Genomic DNA, 23,300 nt, shown 5'->3' on the forward strand with positions numbered 1-23,300 from the left:
ATATAGAAACTGGTCTTTGATCATCAGGTCTCACAGCTGCTCAAAAGTGGTTGCTAACAGTCCTTGGATCCACTGATCAAAGTGGGTCCTGAGTCCATGCACCACATCGCTATAACTGTTGTGTGGGCCACGTTGGAGGTTCCGGAACTTTTTACGGTAAACCTCAGGTGTCAGTTGGTACTTCTTTATCAGGGCCTGCTTGATGGCCCCATAGTCTCCATCTTGGTCTGGCGGGAGAGAAGAAAACACCTCCGGAGCTTTGCCTTTGAGCCCTGGGGTTAGGTATTGAGCCCATTCTTCCACAGGTACTGTTTGCAGGCTCTCACAAAAGTGTCCAAGTGCCCATCCTTTTCCATCACAGGAAAGTGCTCTGGCCGGGATTTAGGGGACTGAGCATTGCTGGACTCGCTGCCCCGGGTGGTGGATGGTACTGCCTCAAGTTGGGCAATCTGCAGTTCATGGGTCCTCTGCGCTTGGGCCTCCCGCTCGGCTCTCTCTGCTTCTTGCTCAGCTTGGCGCTCAGCTCTCTCTGTCTCCCGCTGCTCCACTGGTTCTCATGGCATTGCTGGATCAGCCTCAGATGTCCATCACATTTGTCAGCGGGGAGTTGTTCCAAGGCCACCTGAGGGTGGGGTCCAATCTGCCCTGGTTGCAAGTAGGGCCAGCATTCAGTGGTTGGACCTCTGCTGCAGCGCCATTTGCGCTTGGGCTGGCTTCTGTGTCTGCTGGGCTCTGAGTGATTTCCAGTTGCACCAGAGCCGCGACCAGTTGGCTTTTATTTTTGCCCGTCAATCTGTCTCAGCCCGCAAAGGGCAATAAGAGTGTCCTTGTTATGCTGCTTATACCAGCTTTCTCCAAGGTTAGCCATAGTTGCCAAATAAAAGATAGGATAGAAAAGCGAAGAAAAAGGGAGGGGTAACCGCCTATACACACTATTGTCTCAGGACTATTAAACACTGAGTTCTTTCTCCAAAACTTTTTGCGCAGAGTCCTCGCAAGAATCATACAAGTTTTTAGTTAGAGGAATGATTGCTCAAACCAGATCACTAATGCTCTATTATCCCACCGCTCTGCCACCAATATGACATGAATCACAGGGGAGATATTTTTGATTATCCCACTGCTGCCACCAATATGTCATGAATGACAGGGAGGGATATTTTTGATATTGGGCACGCTGCCATGAGGGAGATATACCTATTCCCCGCCGCAGCCAGGCATTACACTTATAAACCCCTTTCCATCACTGCCAGCTATGCCCAACAAGCTCAGTATGCTCTGCTGCCACCAGCCAAGCTCAGTATGCTCTGCTGCCACCAGCTCCTATTCCTATGATTAATAGCTGGTCAGGAGCCAACCCAATCAGTACTGTAATTTACTTCAGAAGGACATTGGAGGTACTTTTTAGAGCAAGGAGAACAACATTAGTAAATATTATAGCTTTTACTCAAAAAAGATTAGGCAGTGCTTACAAAAGGTATAAAAAACGATATTAAAAGATGAGACAATTATAGTATGTACAAGAACAATTACAAAATAAAAGGGATTAAAGATGAAAATAAAATTACATTTGTCTTATGTCATTCCATGGTAAGCCATGCGGCAGGGAGGAGGAGGAGCATATGACCCAATGCATCAGGCACAGTATCTGCTAGGTGACCTCCCAGTCCACGAGAGACAGAAGGAGAGAGGGCGGCTCTGCTCAAACTTAAGGCACTTTCACTGTGCTGATCTCACTGGGTGGTTGGGGAACTCCCCTTTCTGAACAATTATAAAATCTTCTATTACTCATATCTCTTGGGGAGAAGCTCGTGGAAGGACAACAAACGTATTTTATGACTTCTCACAAAATTAGCTGACATATAAGTCTAAACATGGCTTGGCTATGTGACTCGGGTAAGCAGTAATGCGATTCTACCAGGTGTTGAGCTTAGAAAGAGCACTGTGTGATGGCCCTGCCGATGCAGAGGCCAAAAATGTATTTGTCCAGCTTCCAGGCCTAATCTGCGCAATTATATACCAGTTTAACAGAACAAAGGGAATGATCCCCCGACCATGCTTTTTGCGCAAGGCTGAGTAGGCCTACTCACAGCCCACTGGTTTCACATTACAGCTGTATGCAGGGGGGAGGGAGGAGCTGGCAGTGAAAAGAAGAGCTACTTTGTGCTCTTTACACAAACCTAATAGGGGATGGGATGCATGTATATGCTGGTGAAGCAATGGAAAATTCTAGGAGGGTACTTTTGAATATGAGCACATTCGTAATATCATTACAGTTACGTAGTGTATGGCACCCGGTTCTCTGGCAGTCACTGGACACACACCACACGTCCCGCTCTCCCTGGTCCTTGCTGTTGGTGGCGGGCAACGCTGGTCTGCATGGCTCTTGTACTCCCAAGTAGAGCGCTCCCCTCTGTGGCTGCTGCAACACCTGGATCGGCTCTGCTGTGTGCACGGCTCTGCTCTGCATGGCTTTGCGCTGCACGGCTCTGCTCTGCTGCAGCCTCTCTCTCCAGATTCCTGCTGGGCACACTACTCCCCTCAGAGCCACAGTCCCCGTCCTTCTTGCCTACTGCAGCTCGGCCTGTCACAGCCCCGGCACTCTCTGGTGGGAGAAGCAGAGAGCGTTGCTCACTGCTCTGCGCTGGCAGCACACTGACTTGCTTCGCGTGCTTTTTCCTTTTATCCCTACGCTGCTGCACACGCTTTTCTGGCTCTCTCCACCCCCCTTGGTCAGGAGGAAGGTCCGGCTCACTCAAGCTTCCCCCGGAAACAGTAGATGCAGCCTCTCAAGTTCTGGACCCAGCACGCAGGTACCCGCGGTCCAGTTGTCCCCCTTACAATTAAACCTGACATACATGCAGGTTCCTCTCAGCTTCAGCTTCCATCTCACAGGCAGACAGGGCTGTAATATTGTTGTAATACAGCAGAGATCAGGGCACTGCAATAAAGGTGTTTGCAATAAGAAAATTTAAATTTCTCCTGTTCTGTGTTAGTTTCTTGCCTCACACTGGGAACTTCCTCTTCAAGTCGAATAAGCTCTGGAGGCAGAGTTATCTTCCAGGCAACATCCTTCCCATAACCTGCAAGAAGTAATTTACATATAAGCTAAAATGTGGATTTCTCTGGAATAAGACATCAGATCACAGGTATCAAGGTATCATTTTATTCAGCTTTGTGCCTTGCATGTCTATATAGACAGCTATATGTAGTGTTGATCCTACTGACAGATTAAATGGGGTGGCTGACCACTGGGATCTCCAGTGATCCTTGGCCCAAAAATGAAAACTTAGAAAGGAGCAAGAGGTACAGTGGGGCAAAAAAGTATTTAGTCAGTCAGCAATAGTGCAAGTTCCACCACTTAACAAGATGAGAGGCGTCTGTAATTTACATCATAGGTAGACCTCAACTATGGGAGACAAACTGAGAAAAAAAAATCCAGAAAATCACATTGTCTGTTTTTTATCATTTTATTTGCATATTATGGTGGAAAATAAGTATTTGGTCAGAAACAAACAATCAAGATTTCTGGCTCTCACAGACCTGTAACTTCTTCTTTAAGAGTCTCCTCTTTCCTCCACTCATTACCTGTAGTAATGGCACCTGTTTAAACTTGTTATCAGTATAAAAAGACACCTGTGCACACCCTAAAACAGTCTGACTCCAAACTCCACTATGGTGAAGACCAAAGAGCTGTCAAAGGACACCAGAAACAAAATTGTAGCCCTGCACCAGGCTGGGAAGACTGAATCTGCAATAGCCAACCAGCTTGGAGTGGAGAAATCAACAGTGGGGGCAATAATTAGAAAATGGAAGACATTCAAGACCACTGATAATCTCCCTCGATCTGGGGCTCCACGCAAAATCCCACCCCGTGGGGTCAGAATGATCACAAGAACGGTGAGCAAAAATCCCAGAACCACGCGGGGGGACCTAGTGAATGAACTGCAGAGAGCTAGGACCAATGTAACAAGGCCTACCATAAGTAACACACCACGCCACCATGGACTCAGATCCTGCAGTGCCAGACGTGTCCCACTGCTTAAGCCAGTACATGTCCGGGCCCGTCTGAAGTTTGCTAGAGAGCATTTGGATGATCCAGAGGAGTTTTGGGAGAATGTCCTATGGTCTGATGAAACCAAACTGGAACTGTTTGGTAGAAACACAACTTGTCGTGTTTGGAGGAAAAAGAATACTGAGTTGCATCCATCAAACACCATACCTACTGTAAAGCATGGTGGTGGAAACATCATGCTTTGGGGCTGTTTCTCTGCAAAGGGGCCAGGACGACTGATCCGGGTACATGAAAGAATGAATGGGGCCATGTATCGTGAGATTTTGAGTGCAAACCTCCTTCCATCAGCAAGGGCATTGAAGATGAAACGTGGCTGGGTCTTTCAACATGACAATGATCCAAAGCACACCGCCAGGGCAACGAAGGAGTGGCTTCGTAAGAAGCATTTCAAGGTCCTGGAGTGGCCTAGCCAGTCTCCAGATCTCAACCCTATAGAAAACCTTTGGAGGGAGTTGAAAGTCCGTGTTGCCAAGCGAAAAGCCCAAAACATCACTGCTCTAGAGGAGATCTGCATGGAGGAATGGGCCAACATACCAACAACAGTGTGTGGCAACCTTGTGAAGACTTACAGAAAACGTTTGACCTCTGTCATTGCCAACAAAGGATAGATTACAAAGTATTGAGATGAAATTTTGTTTATGACCAAATACTTATTTTCCACCATAATATGCAAATAAAATGATAAAAAAACAGACAATGTGATTTTCTGGATTTTTTTTTCTCAGTTTGTCTCCCATAGTTGAGGTCTACCTATGATGTAAATTACAGACGCCTCTTGCACTATTGCTGAATGACTAAATAATTTTTTGCCCCACTGTATATACTCTATGTGTGCCACAACTACATTCATTGTGTATGGGACTGCCAGAAATTGCCAAACACACCAATCCTCATTAACAAGTTATCATCTATCATGTGACCATTTCAGACTAGCTCTTTTCTCATTTACATGGTATAGCTTTGGTGTCTTCTTTTGTCCAAAACAATCAGGGAAGACTTTAAGTCTGTTTACATGGACTGACCAGTGGAACGATACGAACGCTGATTGGTAAATGATAAAATGCTTGCTTACACAGGCAGACTAAAGTAAACAATGTTCCCTGAGCGATCTAGATTGCTCAGTGCACAAAGGCTGCCATGGTCCTCGGCAGTGAGTCCTGTTTATACGGAAGAGTCCTTAGAGGATTGTGGGTTCTGTTGACCTTGGAGATGACTGACAAACAGAGCTTTATTTGCCCCTTGTGATTTACTCAACAGCCGCTGTCTTCAGCAGTTTCCTGCACCGCACCGCTACCGCATCGTTGCTGCTCCTGACTGACGAGAGGTTATGGTCACAAGCTCTCAATGTAAGTCTATGAGAACCTTGGTCTGGCCTTATTCTGGCTCTTATGGACTTACTTTGAGTAGTGACTTCTAAATCACCCAGCAAACACTGGAGCAATCCGGCAGGTCACATCCTACAGATGACCGAACAAAGCGTTGCCGATAACAGATGAAGACTTCTGCTGGTGAGTATAATGCTAGCAAGGGAGCGTTCATTAGTGGCACCTCTCTGGCGGCAAAAAAAAAAGCTGGAGTGGTGCTTTAAATCTCAAATAATAGCATAAAATTACATTCACATGATTGGGGCTTTATATTTGGCATATATAGTGCACTAGAAATTTTTCCCAATATATAATTCAAAAAATGCCTATAGGCATTCGTCCCAAAGAAGCCATTAGTTACTGAATACGTTTCTATACCTTTTATTAAACTAACGCATATGTTAGATGTATGATCCAAATGTGATAATCATTCATGAATGTATCCAACCATATGCAGGATATGACCAAAATAAGTCAAATATAGATTAAACCTATTTATGATTACATTACATTTAGGGATACGAGAACAGGGAAACAGTAGGAAAAAAAAATCGAAGTAACAGGATACTTTCTTTGCAAAACCATTCACAATAATGATTCCAATATTACAAATGTAAAAAAATGCTAATCTTAGATTAAATGGTAAATAACAGCAGTGAAAGATGCTTGGCAATCACCTCTCTGTTATGTGAAGTCTGCGTGCACATGTAGGATCTATGCACTTCTCAGTAGGGGAGAAATAGTCGATATCCAAGTCGCATGTGAATGAGTCATTAAAACTGTGAAATTAGTCAATGTGCCATGGATTAGTTTTGCAGATCATGACATCATATGTCAAAAATTGTCAAATTGGTTACAAAAGCAGCAATTAAAAATAAACACTTAAATGACTGAACTATAACCCGGTATCATAGCTACATTATTAGAGTTTGCTTCAAGACAATAAAATTTGTTTTTCATAAGCGTCATACAGTTAGGATGTATGGCAATATTCAAGGTCAGCAATATCGGACATTGATCTACTGTAGGTGCATGAACCCTGGGGGCAGCGGCTACCTGTATGCTAGGACAGGGCTAGGAACACGACTCTGACCCTAGCATTTTCCATGCACAGGGACTACTACGTTATGTAGCACCTCTACAATTCATGCTACACTATGATTATACAGCTGATACATGATAGCCAAGCATGATAACGGCTGCCAGCATATCTGTTTGCCTCCATCTGTCTTTGCTGGGCCCTCTCCCAGTGAAAATAATGAGCATGCAGACATGCTATTAGATCACGCACCGTGCTGTTTAATTCTCACTGGGTGTAGGATGCATTGCCTTTTCATTCTGGCTTTAGATTATAGAGAAATCTGAGTGAGACCCCTGGGGTACATTTTTTTCCTAAAATATTTTGGAAGGGTCAACATGTTTTTTACTGCTGTTGTGTTTTCTACACAATAACAATAGATGACATGTTGGCAACAGAATTCAATAAATAATAGGCAGAGGTTTGACCATATCAATGATTCTGATTTTACCTGTCCTTTTTTTCTACTGCATGTTTGAGAATCAAAAAGGCTCTCTTGTGAAACTTTAGAGATGGGAGATTCAGTGGCATCTTTTTCAAAGACATTCGGTTTTCAAGAGGAAGTCGCTTCCAGAATCTTCCCTGGCAATTTATAAACATTGTGATAGATCGGCTCAAGCGGCTGCACACAGAGGTAGACACAGGTAGACTGTCTCTTTAAATCTTCTGTTGGTTTGTTGTACAGGTGGCACAAGCCAACATGAAATGAAATTAAACACAGCCCTTTGGGCAAGAAAACAAAGCAAAATAGGATACCGTGTCAGCATCAGCAGGGAGCCACCCTATCATGATGACAACCATACAATGATTCAGTTTTTCCTTCTCAGGACACAAACAACTGGAGATCCTCTCTCCGGCCCTACTGAATAATGACTGCCTCTGGAGCCCAGCTATTTAAGCCCTAGACCACTCCCTGGCGTGGAGATAAGGTAGACAACCTCCCACCTGTCCTATGGTTGTCCACAAAAACCCAGCCCTTTAAACTAATTGGCTGTTAACCCCTTGCAGCACTTAATGTGCTGGAGGAAAATTTCAGGGTTTTTATTTCACTGAAGCCAATAACCCCCGCGATACATATCTCCCCCTTCTGCACCTTACCAGTGACATTGTCACAACATTATCTATTTTTAGTGATTTTTTTTTTACATTTCCTGAATGCTGAGAGCTTTTTCAATGTTTTTATGCCATTAGCAGGTTTTCTTCTGTATTTTTTTGAGTTTTTTTACTACCATTTTCGAGACATTTTATTTTAACTTCATTCAACATTGAAACATCGCTAGGGGTTTATCAAGCAAAAATGCTGACAAAATACTTGAAAAGACACTTAGATATCTTCTGGTCCTCTTTTGGGCCTTCCATTGACTTGTATTGTAAGTCTAGAGCATTTTTAGAACAGAAAACCCTTGAAGAATGGTCAGGTCTTTTAATCCCTTCACTCTCCAGCCTGTTTTTACCTTTCTGACCAGGCCAAATTTTACAATTCTGACCAGTGTCCTCTGTTTTTATCTTTTCCCTGTATTTATGTCGTGCAATATGGGAACAACCACCAGGGGGAGCGGAAGGGATGTAACCTGAAGTGAAGATCTGAACAGCTGGGCAAAACTCTGCTAGGGGGCAGTAGAGAGGTCGTACAAGCCAAATCAGTAACAGCCGGGAACGCAGTATCAGAGAAGAGAGAAGCAGGGTCTGAACTAAGCCAGGGGTCAGAAGCTAGTCGGGAGCATGGTACCAAGAGGACGAGACGAAAACACAGCCAGAAAGACGCCAAAGATCAGAGCCAGACGGGACAATCCAAAACAGGAACGCAAGACGGAAGGGCAGGTCAGAAATCAAGCCAGGTCATACACAATGGGGAACAGACACACAGAACGCACCAAGTCAGAGGCCAGGTACGGGGCAAATACGAACACGGGCAGACGGGTAGCAAAAGACACACTCAGGGTATGCTAGGTCAGCTGCTCTAGCCAAAGACATGAACTATCACTGACATCAGCTGCCAGCAACAGAGCAGGGAAATAGCCAGCCATACACCAGAGAGAGGCAAGAAAGGTTAACCCGCGCATGACCAGGTCAGGAAAGAGATAGCCTGGATCATGACAGTTTATATGGGTTTCCTCTGGGTTTTCGGTTTCCTCACACACTCCAAAGACATATTGATATGGGATTTAGACTGTGAGACCCAATGGGGACAGTAATGATGTGTGTAAAGTGTTAATGGCGCCATGTAAGCGAGTGAAATAAATAAGTAAAATAAATAAAACTTCCAAGAATAGATCTTCTATATAAAAATGTCTTCAGCAGTTCACATCTCTTTTGTTGTTGTAAAAACAAAAGAGCCAATTCATTAAGACTGGTGTTGTACATGACAATTTTAATGAATGTGCATGTTGGGGTAGGATGTGTCAAATTCATTGAGAGGCACAAGTCACATAATGAATCTTCTGTGTGAATTAAGCCTCACCAGAAATGCTTGTTTAGGCTCCTTTTACACTTGCCGTGTTTTTGCGGCCCCAATAGATTGAAAGACTGGAGTGACATTTCTGGCGTAAGTTACATAGCTAAAGTGCGATCACTTTCAATTAATCTGCCGAGCAGACACCCCCACACTTTGTCACAAACATGCTCCGTAAACTTTGATAGAGTTGGCTATGACGGCTGTGAAAATGCCAAAAATTGCAACATTTTTGCAGAACCTCATGTTGAACAAAAAATGTTCAACTTTTCAAAGTATTTCCATAGGTGGGTACCGGTTTGTCCCATGCTTCTACCACTTTGCTGTCCAGAAGTTGCATAAAAATGGAAAAAGTCACAACAACATATTTGTGCAACTTTAAGCTAAAAACATTGCAACTTTTCAAAGTGTTATATGCTAGATTTCTGACGTACATACTTGCTGAATCAGCCTCAAAATATCCGGTCAAGGTTCGGAGAACATGAATTTAATGAAGGAAACAGATCATGAAGAAAGAAATCTCCAGTTCCTTGTCACACTGGGGAAAGTAGAGCTGAACAGTTGTGGATAATAAGACTCTTCCTTTTGATATGAAAATTGAGATGTACCTGGAAATGAGTCTTTGGGTATCTTCTCACAAACTAATACAAGCAGGTGCTGATACGCCAGAGAGACCCATTTTCCATAATACATACTTTATGGAAACAATAGTCAGCTGCTTCCAAATGGAAACCATTTACTGCAAATTACCACAAAGGTTCCGTAACTTTAGATTTTTTATTGTTGTTGTCGTTCTCAAGCAGCTCAATGTCTCCACCCCCGAACCATTTTAGTAGGTTTATTTGCACAACACAGTTTTCCTTTGCTCAGCATTACATTCATTTATGATATTATTACCAAATTAAATATTTGCAGATGGTAGATATTGTGCATGGCACTGAGAGCACATGTCTGGCAGAAGCCAGTGCACCTGGTTTTCTGCTGATCTTTGGTCTTTCCCAATATAATTAAAGCTTTAAATAGAAAAAAAAAGTCCTTCAGTCGTCCCTTTTTGTTCTGCACAATACGTGGAAAATGTGATCTCTCCAAGGTGATATTCACACATGGGAGATTTGTCGCTGACATTTCTGTGACCAAAAAACATTTTTAGCCATCTATATAGGGATATTTTGCAAGAGTGGGGAAGCACAGTTTAATGCAACCCTGTCCAGATAAATGTGACAGTTCAAGAAACTTCTGCAAAAAATCTACTATTAATGAATTCTGCAAAAGGAAATTGAAAGGTGTCAATGGACATGACTCTTTCAACCTCCACATGCTACTTTAGGCTTCTTTCACACGTTAGTGTCTCCGGTATGTGTAGTGACAGTTTTCTCACGTATAAGAGATGTCAGCGTGTTTTTACGGACTGTGTGTCCTTGTGAAAAACATGCAGACATGTCCGTTTTTACCTGGACACACGGGCCGCAAAACATGCCACACACGTGCACATGGAGAACAGTGCACACTGTCCTCCGTGCGCACAGACAGCCGCCAGGGAAGTAGCGCTACTGGAAGCGCTGTTCCCCGGTGGCTGGTGCTGAAGCCGGCTGTCATCCATTCTCCCCTGCTCTGCCGGCGAGCAGCGTGAGCAGGGGAGAATGAATGAATGAGAAGCTGCGGGCACAGGCTCAGTAACTAGCGCTGACGTCACTGAGCCTGTGCCCGCATCTTCTCATTCATTCATTCTCCCCTGCTCGCCGGCCAAGCAGGGGAGAATGAATGACAGCCACGTTCAGCACCAGCCACTGGGGAACAGCGCTTACAGTAGCGCTACTTCCCTGGCATCCGTCCGTGTAGTAATGATGCGGCACACGGTTGCCACACGTGTGCCGCACATAGTACACAAATGGACACACGGACACTGATACCTCCGGTACCGGTTTTTCCGGTACCAGAAATATCAGGACGTGTGAGACCGGCCTTACATCAACCTTGGACATCTGGGGAAAAACAAAAAGTGATCGACATAATCTAGAAAAGAAGCAAGATGAATAATGCAAACAAATGTTCCACATATAGTTGGAGCGCCCCCAGATGCAGGGCCGCGGGGTACTCGGTACCGGGCCTCTCTGTCTCGGTCCTGGGGTTGTCACGGTGGCTAGACCCGGTCCGTGACCCTGCTAAGGGGCGTCCAATGGAAGCGTGATGATGGTGCGTGGTGCAAGGCGCGATGAATAACGAGGACACAGGGTTGCAGTCTCTTTATCTCTTTACTGAAGGCTTTGGGATCCGCAATCCAGAGCACTGCTAACAGGGCTGGCTGAGACCGGCCGGTCCGAAGGCACATCCAGAGTTCCCTTTGCAGGTAGAAATCAGTGCCTACCTACTAGCGCCTGTGTGTTGTAGTACCTCCCTGCTGAGCACCACGGGATAGTCCTCACAACTGTTGTGTCTGTTTCTGATGTTCTTTCTCTCCGTCCCCCAGATGATATGGCTAGGACGCACCCGTATGACGGGGTAGGCCTGGAGTTATTTTATAGGGACCCTAGAGACGCCCCTCTCCCACAATTGCCTCCGTTGTCTGCTTAGGTGAATTAGGTGAGACAGCCAACCTAAAGTTAACTGTCCTGCCGTTGGTTTGAAGTAATGCTTGGAGCCCAATACTTCCTCGGCGTTCCGGCCAGCGGCTACGCGCCTCAGTAGGATGTTGCCACGATCTTAGGGCATGACTCCTTCTGGTTCTATTCTCCTTTGTGCTGTGATCTCGTTTCTCACTTCTCCACAATAAACCTCACTTCGTGTCCTTTCTTAAGATGCCGCCGCAACGGGTGAAGGCGCGGCTCCGTAACGATCTGTCCTTTTCGCTAGGCCACTGTCAGGATCCCACCCCTGACAGAGACCCCCCTGAATCTTCCCAGTAACTCCCTCTCTCACAGGATGTTGTCTGGGCAAAACCCAGTCAGCTTCTGTCTAACTTCCTATCCAACCCCCCAGTTTTACCAGAGTGTGAGGAGTGGCCTAATACATAGAACCCTTTGCTCCCCCTGGTGGCCAGAGTGTGAAGTGTAATGTGTGACTGTGATACCTGGTCAGGTGAACTCCTTTAGTGCAATCAGACGTAACATCACTCCCCTTAGTGGCAGAGCGACATTACTGCAACGACCAGGACTCTGGGGCGCTGCATAAATAATAATCTTTATTTTTATATAGCGCTACTATATTCCGCAGCGCTTTACATACATTATCATCGCTGTACCCGATGGGGCTCACAATCTAAATTCCCTATCAGTACGTCTTTGGAATGTGGGAGGAAACCACAGAACCCAGAGGGAACCCTTGCAAAACGGGGAGAACATAGAAACTCTTTGCAGATGTTGTCCTTGGTGGAGCAAGGCCACCATGCTGCCCATATACATTGCTCAAAAAAATAAAGAGAACACTAAAATCCCACATCCTAGATATCACTGAATGAAATATTTCAGTTGTAAATCTTTATTCAATATATAGTGGAATGTGTTGAGAACAATAAAACCTAAAAATGAAAAATCACAACTAATATTCCACGGAGGTCTGGAGTTGGAATGATGCTCAAAATTAAAGAGGAAAATGAAGTTACAGGCTGATCCAACTTCAGTGTAAATGCCACAAGACAAGGAAATGATGCTTAGTAGTGTGTGTGGCCTCCACGTACCTGTATGATCTATTTACAATGCCTGGGCATGCTCCTGATGAGGTGGCGGATGGTCTCCTAAAGGGATCTCCTCCCAGACCTGAACTCAAGCATCCGCCAACATCTGGGCAGTCTGTGGTGCAACGTGACGTTGGTGGATGGTGCGAGACATGATGTCCCAGATGTGTTCAATTGGATTCAGGTCTGGGGAACCAGCGGGCCAGTCCATAGCTTCAATACCTTCATCTTGCAGGAACGGCTGAAACACTCCATCCACATGAGGTCTGGCATTGTCCTACATTAGGAGGAACCCAGGGCCAACCACACCAGCCTATGGTCTCACAAGGGGTCTGAGGATCTCAACTCGGTACCTAATGGCCGTCAGGCTGTGTGGCCCTCCAAAGAAATGCCACCCAACACCATAACTGACCCACTGCCAAACTGGTCATGCTGAAGGATGTTGCAGGCAGCAGATCGCTCTCCACGGCGTCTCCAGACTCTGTCACGTCTGTCACATGTGCTCAGTGTGAACCTGCTTTCATCTGTGAAGAGCACAGGGCGCCAGTGGCAAATTTGCCAATCCTGGTGCTCTGTGGCAAATGCCAAGCCTCCTGCACGGTGTTGGGCTGTGGGCACAACCCCCATCTGTGGATGTCGGGCACTCAGACAATCCTCATGAAGTCAGTTTCTAACCATTTGTGCAGACACATGCACATTTGTGGCCTGCTGGAGGTCATTTTGCAGGGTTCTGGCAGTGCTCCTCCTGTTCCTCCTTGCACAAAGGCTGAGGCAGTGGTCCTGCTGCTCAGTTGTTGCCCTCCTACGACCCTCTCCACATCTCCTGGTGTACTTGCCTGTCTCCTGGTAGCGCCTCCAGCCTCTGGACACTACGCTGACAGATACAGCAAACCTTCTTGCCACAGCTCGCATTGATGTGCCATCCTGGATGAGTTGCACTACCTGAGCCACTTGTGTGGGTTGTAGAGTCTGTCTTATGCTACCACGAGTGTGAAAGCACAACGAACATTCAAAAGTGACCAAAACATCAGCCAGAAAGCATTGGTACTGAGATGTGGTCTGTGGTCCCCACCTGCAGAATCACTCCTTTATTGAGTGTGTCTTGATAATTGCCAATAATTTCCATCTGTTGTCTGTTCCATTTGCACAACAGCATGTGAAATTGATTGTCAATCAGTGTTGCTTCCTAAGTGGACAGTTTGATTTCACAGAAGTTTGATTTACTTGGAGTTATATTCTGTTGTTTAAGTGTTCTCTTTATTTTTTTGAGCAGTGTATATACATACAGTATATTTGGGTGTTCTCACCTGGGATGTATAGGCTACATTCCCACAATGAGTATTTGATGAGTTTTTGATGTTACAGATTTTCTGCACCATCCTGCACTTATTAAATAAATTAGGCTACTTTGCTTTTTATTGCTTATTTTTGTTGTACATGTGATTTTGCCTGCAGCTTTTGTCTCTTGTTGGCATGTCATGCTTTAAATAAAGATGCTTTGTTTTTTATGTTTCCTGTTATTTGGATTGGACAAATCTTTTTTCAAACAGCCCTGTGCGGATTACACGCATTTTTGACGCATTTTTCCTGCGTTAACACACTAAAACTGCATGTGTGGTTTTCTCACATCTAATGTAAGTCTATGGGAACATCTGCACATAAAACTCAGTGTACCCGCAAGAGAGATTGACATGCCGCCGATATGAAACACAAAACATAGGTCAGTTTATGCTGTGTAAAATAAAAGCACAGTGGGCAGGAGATTTCTATAAATCTCATCCACATTGCTGGAACAGTAGGACGCTGCATTTTTTAATGCAGCAAAAATGCACAATGTCACAAAGCCATCAAAAGTCATCGTGGGACACAAGCTTATGGCACATCAATGTAGCATAATTGTATGACAGATGCGGGTCACAATCCATTCATACTGGCCCGCTGACACATAGATAGTCAGCCATGAATATTGGATTCCTTTTATTCATTTCTATTGGATCTCCAAAAATTGCTGAGTGCATTTGCGGCATGAGCTCAGAGACAGAATTGTGGCAAGGCACATATCTGGCCAATGTTACAAAAGAATTTCTGCAGTACTCAAGGTTCCTAAGAGCACAGTGGCCTCCATAATCCTTAAATGGAAGAAGCTTGGGACCACCAGAAGTCTTCATAGACCTGGCCGTCCAGCCAAACTGAACAATCGTGGGAAAAGAGCCTTGGTGAAAGAGGTAAAGAAGAACCCCAAGATCACTGTGGCTGAGCTTCACAGATGCAGTAGGGAGATGGGAGAAAGCTGCACAGTCAACTATCACTGCAGCCCTCCACCAGTCGGGCCGTTACGGCAGGGTGGCCCAGCAGAAGCCTCTCCTCAGTGCAATACATATGAAATCCGGCATAAAGTTTGCTAAAAAAAAACCATGAAGGACTCCCAGACTATGGGTTCTTCTGTACCTCTCTTCTTCTTTACCCTTCGGCTGGCACCTGCCTGCAGAAGGTTTTTTTTCTTCACTATGTACAGGTATTCATTATGCAAACTAGCGGACAGGTCAGTGAGGGATCAGTGCAAGTTTAAAAAAAAACTTTAAAATAAGTCCCCCTTGCTCTCATCCCAATTCCCCACCCCATTAATTGCCCTCTTCCCCTCCTCCCTCATTGTTCTCTTCCCCACCCCACTCATTGTCCTCTGCACCAGCGACCTCATTCTTCTCCACACCACACCATGGTGTCCTCTCCACCAGCCCCATCATTGTTCTCCACCATCCTCATAATTGTTCTTCTCCACCACACCTTGATGTCCTCTACCCCCTTCATTGTTCTCCCCATCATACCTGTGTCCTCTCCACCAGCCCCATCATTGTTGTCCCCCACTCTACCTTAGTGTTCTCTCCACCATCCTCATCATTGTTGTCCACCATGCTCATCAATGTTGTCCATCAGCATCATTGTTCTTCCCAACACACCTCAGTGCCTTCTCCACCATCCTCATTGCTCTCCCCACCACCTGTGTCCTCTCCCCAGTGTATTGCTTTAAAAAAAAACACACACACACACCACAGCACCACTCTTCTCTCCGTCTGTACCCCTGCAGCATCGTCATAGCCAGCAGCTTTTTCTCTTTGACATAGGTGCTTGCTGATGTCATCAAGACTCATGCACCTGTGTCAGGAAGAAGAAAGCACCTGGAAGGAAGCAGAGGACGAATCCTTGCAGCTCTGCTGCCATCTTCTCCTGTAGCAGCAGAGCTGCAGGGATTTCTCCCTGCCCACCACACATGAGGGCAATCTGGTCATGGGCCCCATGGAGCCTCGGCCTCTGAGAAACAGGCCAGATTGCCCTCAGTATTACCTGCCCTGCAGAGACCCCCTCCACCTCTGGGCCCTGATGCAGTTACACTGGCTGTATCGGCAGTATGTCCGTTCCTGGATTCAGTCACCAGCACCCAGAACTAATGAACAATCTGTATAATACAGCAGCAATGTGTGATATATCAGCCATGTCTGCAGTGAGGTCACACACAGGAGCTGCCTCTGCAGTGTGTGAGGTAAGTTGTAGCAGACACATGAGGGAACATGCTGACTACATGAATTTCTGAGGTAATATTGATGCCATATATGATGTAGGATCTGATACTACACCAGTGCATGATGTCTGAGGTGAATGTGATCCTATCATCTGTAATGTAAGGTGATAACCCCACTACTATACTCCCTGATACTGCAGGCATGTTTGTTCCAGTGAGAGAAAGAGGGAGAGTGATAGACAGAGCATTACCTCCTCTATATAGACCTCACCATCCTCACAGTAACACACCCGGCACAGACATACTGTGCTCATTCCTCTTAAAGCAAAATCACTCTTGCTTAAGTTCTACACTGCTATACAAACAAAGCTGCAGGAGTTAAAGGTCCACCCCTCCCAAAGTCATGTCCTCCTCTGCTTAGTGCTTCAGGGGTTTCTTTCATGACCTAGAAGCTTGTAGGTTACAATACACTCTGGGTGACATTTCCGTGCTTGGCAATTGCTATTCACTACTGATGATGCAGAATTCTTGAACCTTGTATAATTATGCCAGAACAGTGCTACAGTCAAGGACAGTACTGACTTAACTCTGATCTGTAGAACTGTTAGCAAATTATTAATTCATAATTTAGTTTTGCAACACAACTTTTTGTAATTAAAGAAGACCTGTCACTTTCATGTTAAACACCTTATAAATATCGCTGCTTTCTCCTGATTCTGCCCTGTCCTAACTGCTTCTCCAACTACCATTTAGTCCACTGTTTCATAGAATCATCCAACTGGGCCTCGGGGCACCCAAAATTCAGCTACACTCTGGTCACCAGTTTCTCCAATGCTGCAGTCCCACAGATGTCCAGCAGATCCACCTGCAGCCTTCCATTGGGATGAATCTAATATCACTGAACACACATTGGCTTACATGCAAGCTGACATTTTTGCAGCCCCAGTAGAATACTCCCTCTTAAAGCTGACAGCATGCTCAGACTATGCTTGGAGGTAAGACTATTCCAAGTCAACTACCCTAAAGCAGCTATGATTCATTCTGATAGCCCTCCATCTGTTTCCCAGGGACATTCTTTGGTCTTTTCTCAGTAATTTGCACTTCTCACCTATGGGTCTCCTAAGAGCAGGCCAAGTGATCCACTATAGCATCTCCATAGGCGCTACACCCATAAACGCACCTGTTCCCACCCCCTAAAATTTGCCGCTGGAACCTGTGGTCCAGCAGCACAGCAAAGAAATGTTGAGGAAGAGGCTGCTTCTGAGGAGGTTCCTGAAGGTGTTTGCAACACCCAAGAGAATTAGCAAGTTGTCTGGGAGGTATTCCCTATTTTAGGGGGAGTCGTCGAGCATGTGTAAGATGCTAGCTGGTGCGTAGGATGCAATGACACACAGGAGGCAGAACAAGGGTTAACAGGGATTTTATGTAACACAATAATAAATCAAGCAGGGGGTATTATTGGAAAGGTTACAACAGTTCAACTTATCAGTCTCTGGGCCTTGGTAAGAGGTGGCTGGAAGATCCCTCGGTGGCGACGCAGGCGGCAAGAAGAGTCTCCAATCCGGTCCCGCAGAAAGGTGATGCACTGGCTCCTTGCGGTGGTGAATCCTCCGGGTTCTTTGGCATGTGGTCTCCTGGTCCGGGCATGAGATGTTGTAGAGGTGTTGGTCCACGGCACGGCAGATGTAGCAAACAGTTCAGCAGACAAGGCCGCAGAAGTAGTATGCAGTCCCGTGGTCACAGCCACATTAACAGGCTGGCACTCAGTAGGCACCGCAGGGATAGGACTGAGCTCTGCGGTGGTGAGCGAAACAATATTCCGAAGTGCATACTGGTCACTGTACGGTGTGGAGATCTCTAGGGGCCCTGGGTCATCAATCGGGATGGCACTGCTAACCGGGTGAGAAGGCACGGATAGCTGGAGTGGGTAAGTCGACAGGGAGTCAACTGTCTCTGCGCTCTCACGCTGGTTCCCCGCCAAAAGCCCTGTCTTCCCGTGCACACCGCTATTTTAGTCAGACCCGCCCCCATCAGTCAAGTGTCCTGAACTGCTCCAGTCAGAAATCTCTTCCTCCCCAACGAAATAATGGTGACAGCCCCGACAGTTCCGGCCTAGACACGCAAGCCTGGATCTCCTCCCTAAACATGTACGTAATAATTATAATTTTTTTTACTTCACAACATATAACCAAGATTTCTGTGAGGATTTCTCACAGAAAGGCCGAGGTCACACTCAGCGTAGGGAAATACAGTTCGTTTTTACATGCGTAATACGCAGAAATGATCCCAAAACAGTGATCCGTATGTCATCCGTAGGCAGGGTGTGGCTGCGTATTTTACGCATGTCATCCTCCGTATGTAATCCGTATGGCATCCGTACTCTAGCGTGGGAATTTTTATGAATATTTTCTCACGCTAGAGTTCATATGAGTTTATGCTAGTGCAGCACCCCAGAGTCCTGGTTGTTGCAGTGCTGTGGCTCCGCCACTACGGGGAGCTATGGTGCGTCTGATTGCACTAGGGAGTTTCTCTGATCAGGTACACTCACACCACACTTCACACTCCAGCCACCAGGGGGGTGGTCCTATCTAGTAGGCCACTCCTCACAACTCTGGTAAAACTGGGGGTTGGACAGGAAGACAGGGAGAAGTAGCTGGGAAGAGCTAGTGAGAGGACCTGTCAGGGATGGGATCCTGGCAGACTCCTCAGAGCAGAACTAACCAGTAAACAACGGGAATACAGAAAAGGAGAAATACCAGAAGGGGTCTTGCTGTTAGACCGAGGCAACATCCTTCTGAGGCGCAAACAGTCGGTGGCCGGAACGCCGAGCAAGTAAGAGACTTTAAGTACATTGCAAACCACGGCAGGGCAGCTAACTACAGGTTGGCTGTCTCACTTAACACCTAAGCAGACAACGGAGGCAGCTGTGGGAGAGGGGCGACTCTAGGGTCCCGGAAGAACTCCAGGCCTACCCCGTCATACGGGTGCGTCCTACCATATCAACTGGAGGACGGAGAAGGAACAGTAGAGACAGAAAGAAACAGTTGTGAGGACTATCCCGGGAGCTCAGCAGGGAAGAACTACAACACACAGCGCTAGAAGGTAGATACTGATTCCCACCTGTAAAGAGAGCTCCTGATGTGTCGTTGGACCGGCCGGTCTCTGAAAACCCAGTTAACAGCGCTCTGGACTGAGGTCTCCCACATCTTCAGTAAAGAGGTAAAGAGACTGCAACCTGGTGTCCTCGTTATTTACCGCGACCTGCACCGTTAACAGCACCTATTTGCAACGGACGTCCCCCACTGACAGACAGGGCCACGGACCGGGTCTAGCCACCGTGACAACCCCAGGACTGAGACCCCAGAGGCCCGGCTCCGGGTACCCCTCGGCCCTGCGGCGGTGTGGGGGCGCTCCACAACTTGGCGTCACGAACAGGATCTACTTAAGCCTGAAGAATCAGGTCATGTGTGCCTAGAGACTGTGATTTGTTGTGCATGAACTGTAGCTTTATTGAGAGACTGTGTGCTACTGCTTGCCGCGGAAAGTTACCGCCAAAATTCGCCATTGCCGCGCGCGGAGGGAGGAGCCTTAGCTACGTGGGCGGGATCGGCCAAAAGAAGCGCGGAACGGAAAGCGCGGTGAGACGCCAATCCCGGAAGAGGAACTCCGACCTCCAGCAGGTTAGTGGGAGGAAGGGACGGCCATGTCCGAGTCGGGAGGAGAGGAGGTGGCGGTCGCAGCCGCGGACGCAGGGGCAGCTCCGGTCCCCGCAGCGGGCGAAGCCGCGGCCCTAATACCGCCACTGGCTGCCGCAGAGCCCGCTGCCCCCATCAGCCAGTCGGACACCGCCGCTAACGCAAAAGCCATAATGCCCTTCTCCATGCCCTACCTGCCCGGAGCGACCTGGCTCCCACGATACTCTGGGGAGGCGCATACATTCACTGACTTTAAAGAAGGGCTCTGCAGCCTGCTCGAGTTCTATCCCCTAACCGAGCCTCAGAAAGTCCATATGATAACCGGTCAACTCTTTGGGGCGGCTCTGAGAGAAGTGAAATCCTGGCCCGCTGAGGATAAAGGAACTGCACAACAGATTTTTGCCAAGCTTAAAGCCACCTTTGATACTCGCACTGCCACAGAGATTAAACTGACTTTCTATGGATGCAAACAGAGGTCGCAGGATAGCTTACGGGACTATGCCCTTAATCTCCAGGAAGCGATGCGGGCCATTAAGCAGAGTGACCCCGGCAGCATGCAGGATGAGGATAAAACCCTGAAGGAGCGGTTCATCGAGGGGCTCCTGTGCAGTCACCAGCGGGGCCAATTGCACTTCCTGGCCATGCAAAATCCAGACTTGACTTTTGCGCAGTTTAAAGATAAAGCTATCCAGGCATTGCAGGAGCGACAGCCCAGCCGCGCAGTACCACCCAGGCGCCCCGCTCTCACCTACCACCAGGAGGTGGCATCGGATACCCCAGTTGCCGCGGAGGCCGACGCCCAGAGCTTCGAGGACGACTCCCCTGCAGGACTCCGTCTCCAGATGCAAGAGCTAACCAAGAGCGTTGCTGCCCTGGCCCGGACGGTGCAGTCCCTACAGGAGGCCCCCAAAGAGAAGATCCAGTTGGCTTCCAGCCCGGAGGATGTCCCTTGGATGCGACGGAGGAAGACTCCGCCGACCAGGAGCCGGCCCGACGATCGCTTCCACCAGGATGGACGACCCATCTGCCGCCGCTGTCATCAGGTGGGCCATCTTGCAAGGTACTGTCCTTTAAACGAGCAACCCCTGGGGCAAAGGGCCAACCCCCAGGAGTAGGACGGTCAGGCCCGCAGCATTGGAGAACCAAGTATATTGGAGGACGACCAGTTCTCCCTGTAGTGATTGATGGAATCCCCTTGAATGCTTTGCTGGACACCGGTTCTCAGGTGACGACTATACCTTACGTGCTCTACAAACGGTATTGGGAGGACGCTGATATTACTCGTGGCCCTGACGATGATTTCACCATAATCGCCAGTAATGGTCAGCCGTTGCCACAAGTGGGGTATAAGGAGGTCACCATCAAAGTGGGGCGGGTGGAATTGAAAGCCCAAGGGATTGTGATTGTAGATATTGATCGTCGAGAATGTAATCCCATGATGACTCTTGGTACTAATGTTATAGAAAATTGTCTTGCAGAAGTGATTGTTTTGTTGCAACAGGTGGCAGAAAACGCTGGCCACAGTGAGCAACGTGCCCTGCAGAAGGAAATCAGAGCTCTGATGCAGAGACAGCAGGTAGAGCTGACTGGTGGTGAGATTGGTCGTGTCACTGTAAGTGATTCAAACCCCATCGCGATACCTCCCAAGAGTGAAATGTTAATATGGTGTCGAGCAGCCATAGGCCTCAGGGGTAAGGACTACCAGGCCTTGGTGGAACCTGTATATTCAGACAATAGGCCTACTGTTCTGACAGCCCGGGGGGTGGTTGACGTCCGACAGGGGAGAGTGCCCGTACGTGTCCTCAATTGTGGGGAGGAAGAGGTCCACCTAACCAAGTATACCACGCTCGCCAAATTGTTCACTGTCAATAATAGTGTAATACAGACACCTGAACCCTTGGTCCCGTCAAACGTGGCGGAGAACAAAGGTTCTGCAGAGCACTCGAAAGACTGGTGTCGGGAACTGCATGTGGGCACTGACTCCACCCCGTCTCATCAAATACAGGGGGCTTACAGGGTGGTACACGAGTACGAGCAGGTATTCAGCAAACACCCCTCAGATTTTGGGCAGGTGAAAGGGATCCAACATCACATCCCCACGGGAGATCATCGACCCATAAAAGAGAGATATCGCCCTGTACCCCCAGCTCATTACCAGTGTGCCAAGGACATGTTGCGGGAAATGAAGGAGGCTGGGGTGGTGAGAGACAGCTGTAGCCCCTGGGCAGCTCCGTTAGTCCTCGTTAAAAAGAAAGATGGTACAATGAGGATGTGTGTTGATTACAGGCAGTTGAATCGCATTACACATAAGGACGCATACCCACTGCCCAGGATAGAGGAATCTCTGGCTGCTTTAAAATCTGCTAACTACTTCTCTACCTTAGATCTCACCAGTGGGTACTGGCAGGTTCCTGTAGCGGAGGCGGACAAGGAGAAGACGGCCTTCACGACACCAATGGGTCTCTGCGAGTTCAACTACATGCCCTTCGGACTGTGCAATGCTCCAGGAACGTTCCAGAGGATGATGGAGTGCTGCCTAGGACACATGAACTTTGAAACTGTGCTGCTGTATTTGGATGACGTCATTGTCTTCTCTAAGACCTACGAAGACCATCTGAAGCACCTGGCCGAGGTGTTCGAAGCCCTGTCAAAATTCGGCTTAAAGGTGAAACCGTCCAAGTGTCATCTGCTCAAACCTAAAGTGCAGTACCTGGGCCATGTGGTGAGCGCTGAAGGAGTGGCCCCAGACCCCGACAAGGTCACAGTGATCAAGGACTGGCCAAAGCCTAGTGACCTCCACGAAGTCCGGCAGTTCCTCGGGTTGGTAGGTTACTATCGGAGATTCATTAAGGATTTCACCAAGAAGGCCGCACCCTTGCAAAATCTGCTGGTGGGCCAACCAAAGAAGACCAAGAGGAGGAAAACCCCCTTTGATTGGAACGAAGAGCTGGAGGAATCCTTCACCTGTTTGAAGTCGGCACTGACGGGAGAAGAGATACTGGCTTACCCCGAATACGATCAACCGTTTGTGCTGTACACAGATGCCAGTAATGTGGGATTAGGAGCCGTGCTGTCCCAGGTTCAGAACGGCAAAGAAAGGGTGATCGCTTACGCCAGCAGGAAACTCCGTCCCACGGAAAGGAACCCTGACAACTATAGTTCCTTTAAGCTGGAATTCCTGGCCCTCGTCTGGGCAGTGACAGAGAGGTTTAAGCACTACCTGGCCTCCGCGAAATTCACCGTCTTCACGGACAACAATCCGCTAACGCATCTGGGTACTGCCAAACTCGGGGCTTTGGAACAGCGGTGGATGGCCCGGCTGTCCAACTATGATTTCACCATCAAATATCGGGCAGGACACCAGAATGCCAATGCCGATGCTCTGTCCCGAATGCCCAATCTACCAGAAGTGGGAGAAGACCCGGAGGCACTTGAAGAGGTGGAGCTGC

The sequence above is a fragment of the Ranitomeya variabilis genome, chromosome 3 (genome assembly GCF_051348905.1).
Source record: "Ranitomeya variabilis isolate aRanVar5 chromosome 3, aRanVar5.hap1, whole genome shotgun sequence".
Taxonomy (NCBI): Eukaryota; Metazoa; Chordata; class Amphibia; order Anura; family Dendrobatidae; genus Ranitomeya; species Ranitomeya variabilis.